This window comes from Myotis nattereri (assembly GCF_964212035.1).
Source record: "Myotis nattereri genome assembly, chromosome: 2".
In the NCBI taxonomy this organism is placed as follows: Eukaryota; Metazoa; Chordata; class Mammalia; order Chiroptera; family Vespertilionidae; genus Myotis; species Myotis nattereri.
Genome location: NC_138076.1, coordinates 215,731,492 through 215,739,258, shown reverse-complemented (window position 1 = coordinate 215,739,258; position 7,767 = coordinate 215,731,492).

Below are 7,767 nucleotides of genomic sequence, written 5' to 3'. Positions count from 1 at the left end.
AGTCACCTGCAGGCTGCCTCCCCAGGCTCCGCCCCTGCCCACCTGCCTCTCCTCCCAGGTCCCCAACACCAGGTGCAGGGCCAGCTGCTGAGGACCCTCGAGGACACAGCCACCCCGAGGGTGAGTGACAGTCCTACAAGCTCCAGAGAGGAGGCGAGGCGGCGGTGACACCGCGAGGCGGTCCTGGGCCTTGGGGGGGGGGGGGGCGCTGCTGATTATCAGGGACAGCAGGCTTTCATTTAGGAAGCATTGTGCTCCTTCACAGCATTTGAAACAATTAAATGAGAAGGTTCTCTCCCCTACCCAGACCCCTTTCCCTTTATTCCAGACACTGCTCACCTGAGCACCGCATCCAGGAGGCCCACCAGGCACACGCCCGCCCGCCCCACCTGCGGGGGCACTCAGAGTGCAGGCCTTCAGTAATGTACACCTGGGCATTACCAACCCATATGCAAATGCAGTGACATTCTCACCACACCAGTGACCCCCTCTGCTGCCTGCTGCCCCTCCAATTCCCCATCTACACAGGCCTCCCCACCCCCCTTCCTCTCCTGCACAGGTGCCAACAGGGCCGTGGCCGCGGGTGCAGCCCTGGAGCCGCTGGGTCTTGGGGCTGCTCAGCTGACCTCTGTGATGGACAGCTGAGGCCGGGAGTGAGTCGCAGGGCTCCCCCCCTTCCCGCCCCCGTGCAGATGTGCAAGACAGTGGGAAGCGCAGGGTCTACAGCAGGGCCGACACTCGCTGGGCACACACAGAGGGCACTCAGATTGGTGTCCGGATGGTGGTCTGAGTGGCTACCACCGTGGCATCTGGATGCACGTGCAGAGGAAACGGCTCAGACAGGGAGCTGGGGTGGGGGTAGTGGGGGCGGGGGCAGCACGTCCTGGCGGGCAGAGCATGGCCCTCTCAGTGCCAGGCCCGCTCCTATGGCTGGGACAGGGCTGGCACGTAGGCAGCGGGCCCTGACCCTGTGCTGCCCAGACAGGGGACAGCCAGTTCCTTCCCCCCCTTAGCCCCCAGCCCCACTCTGAGGGCGATGAGGACACCCGAGTCGAGGATGGGGCCAGCTCGCAGCCAGCCCAGCACTGAGGGCGGGGCCTCCCTGTCCCCGGGAGACGGCTACCTGAGGCAGATGAGGGAGGAGCCTCATTGAGCAGGTCTGGGGTCAGTCACTGGCCAGGGAGGACCAGCAACCCCTGGACGGCTGCCCAAGGAGGCGGAGCAGGAGGGACCGACCACTGCCAGGGGCCTGGCTTGCATCCACCACTGCACACGGCCCCCCTCCCCTGAGAGCGCAGTTAGTAAATCACCGCATGCTGAGGTTGGCGCCGGGAGAACACGCGGATCCAGACAAGACCATGACCCTGAGCTGGACAGGAGGGGCCAGGCTGGAGTGACAGGCCGCACCAACCACTCCCACAGCCTGAGCGCAGTCAGTCTGTCCGCCCCCCGCCGTCCTGCCCCTCACAGCACCCCCCCCCCGCCTCGCCCAGGCTGAGCTTGCGTTTAGTGAGGAGATGGGGTGACAGCAGCATGACTGGGGGCCCTGTGTGGTGAGATCCCTGGAAGTGGGTGCTGAGGAGGAAAGGCAGGGAGAGGCGGTGCTTCACAGCGGGAGCCCACGGCCTGGGGAAGGGAGGCCACTGGCAATGCAGGAGGACACAGACACGAGTCAGTCACCTAGGAGTTGGCCACGTCCAGTGTGCCCACAAAACGCCAACATGCTGAAGAATCACCCAGGCCAGACCCAGGGCAGGAGGGATCCCTCCACTCGACCTCCGATCGAGCACCATCAACTCCTGTGGGAGACGCCTCCCGCCCACCACCACCCACCGGACGTGGACGCAGACGGCCACTGGGCTAGCCCAGGTAACGCTCACCCCAGCCAGCGGGGGCCCTCACCGTCTCTTCACGGGGGTCACGCACAGGGCCCTCCACATGTAGCAGGACTGGCTGCTCTCCACCACCACGGTGCTGACCACGTCGTACCTGCGCGGCACGTACCCCTCAGGCAGCTTCAGAGAGTCCAGGGTGAAGAAGACACAGTCGTCGATCACCCCGTTTCTGCCACAGAGGCTGGAAATGCAGACCTGCGGGCACAGCGTGCAGACAGCCTCACCAACCGGCCGACCCAATGGCCCCCGAACAAAGGCCCAGTGACTGCGGCCTCCCCTCGCCCGGGGGACCTCGGGGGGGAGTAAGGACCCTGTTCTCGGAGCAATGCCCTGAAGTTAACGCATTGTGGGGGCCCCAGAGCTAAGGCCCCTCGCACGCCGCCACCCCACACGCCCAAGTCCTGTATCCCACTGCCCACAAGCAGGACAGGGCACTTAGGACTAAACCCGACAGCACACTGGGTGGTCTTCTCTGGCCAACACTGAACCTGACGGGCGACCCACCCAGTGTCCCCCGGGGAACCGGGACCAGCGAGGGCCAGCGCCTACCTTGTCCACACGCTTGTACCGCAGCGGCTTCACCGACAGGGCCTCGCTGCTCCACGTGCCCGGCCGGATCCAGTAGGTGGCCTCCACCCAGTCGCCCTTGCAGGGCTCGAAACCTCCGAGGCAGGAGGGCGGCGTCACCCGGGCCGTCCCCCCAGGCCGCCCCCCCCCCCGTGTCCAGCCCCTCGGAAGGGACACTGTTACCCTGATCTCCTGCAGACCCACCTGCTGCAGGGCCTCCTCCCCTCAGCCCGACTCTCCCTGCCAGACAGGCCCACGCTCAGGCAGCCACGAAGCTGGTGCGCAGTCTCAGAAGCCCATCTGGTTTCAGAGATTCCCATACTTTCCATTAAAAGCCCCAGGTATTAGCGGCAACACAAGCAGCTCAGTAGCAGACCTGTCATCACCTCCACCTTCTAGGGCAGTGGTTCTCAACCTTCCTAACGCTGCGACCCTTTAACACAGTTCCTCATGCTGTGGTGACCCCCAACCATAAAATCATTTTCGTTGCTACTTCATAACTGTAATGTTGCTACTGTTATGAACCATAATGTAAATATCTGAGATGCAGGATGTATTTAGGCAACCTCTGTGAAAAGGTCGTTCGACCCCCAAAGGGGTCGCGACCCACAAGTTGAGAACCGCTATTCTAGAAGGTGTGGGCGCATGTGTGGTGGACAGTTTCATGACACCCTGTCCCTACCACCTCTGCCCAGATGCAGTGAGTGCCCCTCCCACTTAGGGACCCAGGGTGCTGGGGACGAGGGGAACTGAGGGCTGGCAGCTAGGTCTCTGCCAGCTCAGGTGGGGAGCAGGCAGTGCCCCGCCAGCCCTGTGGCCTGCCAGGTAGCCGTGCGGTGGCCGGTGCCACGGCCTGCAGGGTTCAAGGTGCCCGCCCCCTCTGGCAGGCTGGGAAGCTCAGTGGCATGGCATGCAGTCCTGACACAAGGCAGGGAGAGAGCAGTCTGGGCAGGATGGCTGTGGTGCCTGGTGTAAAGCCACCACCAGATACAGCCTTTTGGTTCTTTTGCAATAAGCACTTCCGACAGCAACAGGCCCAAAGGACAGAGCACGGAACTGGACCCCGAGTTCTTCCTGTGGGAGCTGGTGATGAGCACACTGTTCCAGCCACCAGCCACCTGTCAACTGCACTCGGGCGCTCCCAAGGTTAGCAGTCAAGGCTGCTCCCAGCTTTCATGGCTGTCAAGGGGACACAGCAGGCTCCCGGCAGGATGAGCTGATGACCACAGCCCAGGTGGGGAGTCCCACGCCTACCTCTCAGCCGGCGCCCTGCAGGGCCTGGGGCTGGAGTTCAGCTCAGAAAGCAACCCCCCCCCCCCGCCCGCCATCCTCCCCGCCACCCCCCCTGCCCGCCCCCAGCTCTGCCAGTTCCTGCTGGGTTCCGAATGGGATGGTCTGCGCGGGAGGAAGAGCCACTGTCAAGGGCCCCCTGTTGCTGCCCTCCTACCGCTGTGCCCAGCAGGCACCCCAGACACTGCGAGTTAAACTCAACTGAGGGCACCAACTTACTTCTTTAGGCACGAAAACAAAATCTGAGATCAGCTCAAACAAGTGCGATCACACAGGGACACGTGCTCCTGGGAGGTGCAGGTTCCCCACACCCCCCTGAAAGCGTGTGAAGCGCCTGAGAAACAGCAGCGCCCGTGGGTCCGAGGCAACAGTGACGATGTGAAAGGAGCAGTTACTCAGAGACGGTGGCTGCATTCCACGAATGAGCACAAACGACAGCACGTCCGGTCCAAGACTCGCAACACACAAACCGCGCCCCCACCTGACCCTTGACCCTCGCAGGGACGCACTAACCGTGGCGAGTCTAAGACATAACAAATGGAAAACCCACTTTTTAATGTGAAGGAGAAAGCCACCCCGCTGACCTTCACAAACGCTCTTCAGAGAGAAGTATGTGGTCTGATTGATGTAGCCAGCGCCCTTCATCAGCGACGTCACACAGCCAATCAGCACCCGGGGGCTGGAGTCGGACAGTCCTCTGCCCTGGTTTTTGCTGTCCTCTTCCCACTTATCAGAAACAGCTTCCACCTGAGACAAACCAACCTCTGTTAAAGCACCAGAGGCCCACAGAACAGCAGGCTGACCAGCACCTCCTGTGAAGAGTGATGCGAAAACCCCCAATAAAAGACCAGCAAGCTGAACGCAGCAAACTATGAAAAGGATTGTGCACAAGCGAGGAGGCAAGGGCGGGCCAACAAGAAACTCCACCATGGGACACACACATTGAGGAGCCGGGAAAACCACCGTCATCTCGGGGTGCAGAGAAGGCACCTGACAAAACGCAACTTGCTCTCGTGATGCAACACTCGGCACACTAGGCACAGACACCACCAAGCCACGTGTGCAGTGTCCTGCCAACGTCACGGGCAGTAGCGACACTCACTGAAAGCTTTTCCTCTAAGATGAGGAACAAGGTGAGGTGCCTCCTTTTGCCACTTCTGCCAACACAGCACTGGACGGTCTAGCCAGAGCAACAGGCAAAAAAAGAAAGAAAGAAAGAAAGGGAATCTAACCTGGAGAGGAAGAAGTAAATTTATCACTGCTTACAGATGCCATGATCTTATATGTAAAAGTCCACTAAATATTCCATTAAAAACTGTTATAGCTAATAAATGAATTCAGCAAAGTTGCAAGATACAAATCAACAAAAATTACTTGCGATGAATATTCCAAAAAGTGAAATTAAAAAACCAATTTGCTACATACAGAGACATCAAAAAGAAAAAGAAACTGAGGAATAAATTTAACCAAGGAGATAGAAGACGTATACACCGAAAATTATAAAAAGTGGCTGGAAGAAATTAAAGATACAAGCAAATGGAAAGACACTGTTCATGAATTGGAAGACTTATATTAAAATGTCAATATTGTGCTAAGCAATCTAGAAATTCACCACAATCCCCATCCAAATCCCAGTGACTTTATAGAAAGAGAAAACCCTCCTAAGATTCATACTGTCTCTCAGGGGCCTTGAGTAGCAGAACTATCTTGAAAAGGAAGAACAAAGCTGCAAGTTCCACATTTGATTTCAAAACTTGCTACAGAGTTATAGTCATCAAACACTGGCATGAGGACAGGCACAGGAACAGATTCCAGAAATAAATGGCATGTATGGTCAATAGATTTTCTTTTAAAATTAATTTATTTTACAGAGAAAGAGGGGCAGGGAGGAATGGATGAATGGATAGATGGAGGGAGGGAGGGGGAGGGAGGGAGAGAAACATGGATCTGTTGTTCGACTTACCTATGCATTCACTGATTGATTCTTGTGTGTGTCCTATCTGGGTATGTATTTAACCCACAACCTTGGTGGGACAACACTCTAACCAACTGAGCTACCTGACCAGGTCCCAAGACCATTCAATGCAGAAAGGGTTTCCCCACGGTGAAGGCTTCTAAAACATGATGGTGGGAAAACTGGATACCAATATGCAAAAGAAAGAAGTCAAATCCTTACCCAATACCATACTCAGAGATTAGCTCAAAATGGATCAAAGACTTACATTTAAGAGCTAAAACTATAAAACTCTTAGAAAGAATAGGCAAAAATGGCCATGCTCTTGGACTAATGAATAATTTTTAAAAAATATATTATTTTTATTGATTTCAGAGAGGAAGGGAGGGAGAGGAGGTAGAAACAACAATGAGAGAGAATTATGGATCAACTGCTTCCTGTACATCCCCCATTGGGGATTGGACCCGAAACCCAGGCACGGGCCCTGACCAGGAATCAAACCGTGATCTCCTGGCCAGGCTGAGGTTTCTTACAGAGCTCAAAAGCTACAATGGAAAGACAGACACATTTAACTACAAAAAACTATAAATCAAAGCCAAAAGATAATCTTGGGGAAAATATTTGCAACACTTTCATATACCAATTTTCCTTTAAAAGATCTAATTTCCTTAAAATAGAATTTTCATTAAAAAGTTGAGCCCCACAAAAAATATGGACAAAGGACACAAACATATTTCATAGAAAAAAAGTGAAATATTATTTTAAAACTTAAGTGAAAAATAAAATTACGAGATAACTGTTCACGGATTAGATTGGCAAAGATTCACAAGAGTGAGACATCCACGCCCTTGTCAACCTTGGGGAACAGACAGCCTTCCACCTGCTCCCAGGAGTTCAATTAGTACCACATGCCTGGGAAGTAATCAGACGACAACCACTGAAGTGAGAAGTGTGCACACCCTTTGCCTAGCAATCCTACTTCCAAGAAATTACAAAAGTCCTATTTGCAAATAAAAAAGTTGCTGAATAATAGGATCCGCTAAAGGGATAGCACAGGGCCCAGTAACTGCTACTTTTAGCAATATTTTTTGAAGACTAGAAGAATACAGAAATGTTCACCGTGTTCATCTCCACAGTCTAAAATTACAGGCACACTTACGAAGGATACGTGTCTACGGTGTTCGCTTTACAACGATCACCACTGATTTTTTAAAGCGGAAACCACGGCGAGAGCCAATGCGCCCGGGCAGGTACACCCCGCCGCCCCCCTTAGCCAGGGGCCTCCGAGGCCACGCGCGCGGGCGGCCCGGGAACCGGAAGAAGCTCCCGCCCAGGCGGGCCTCACCCTGACGGCCTTCAGCCCGTTGGACACGTTATCCTCCTCCACCACCGCGATGACCTCCTGGCCCACGCTCAGCAGCACTCTGCTCGTCACCACGTCGTTGGAGAAGTAGATGAGGTCGTCGATCATGCCGTAGTCGCTGCAGTACCGCGTCACCACGCCCTGCACGGTTTTCAGCTTGGCGTCACCTGGGCGGAAGGACAGACAAAGCGGCGCCGCTGATGGCCAACGCGGGGGGGGGGGGGGGGGGGGGCGCTACCCCCGGGGCCCTGCTGGAGGGAGGGTTAGGGTTAGGGTTAGGCGTCCAGGAAGTCGGTGCGTGAGGCAGGCTGCCTGGTGCTCGACCCCCAGCTCTTCCACGGCCACGTGGAACCCCAGGCCGGGTCCCGACCGCCTCGTGCCTGCTCCCCGGCGAAGGGGGCGGGGGGACAGCCTCCACCGATGCCCGGGCAGCTGGGGCGCAGTGGGGATGCCTGTGAGTGATGCCGCATCCGGGTACTTGTGATCCCTACTGTCGCTTTTTCCTCTTTCGTAATCCACAACCTCGGCAGCAGCGCCAGGAAATTATCTCACAAAACGAGGCAACGCGAGAGATCCCAGGCCTGGCCCGGGGTCCAGGGGACCCCCCTCCCCCATTGCTGGCGACAAGGCTGCTGCCGCCCGTGTCCTGGGCCCTCCCTGCACCCCTGGGTGCACGTCCGCCCCGCGGCCCCTGCACG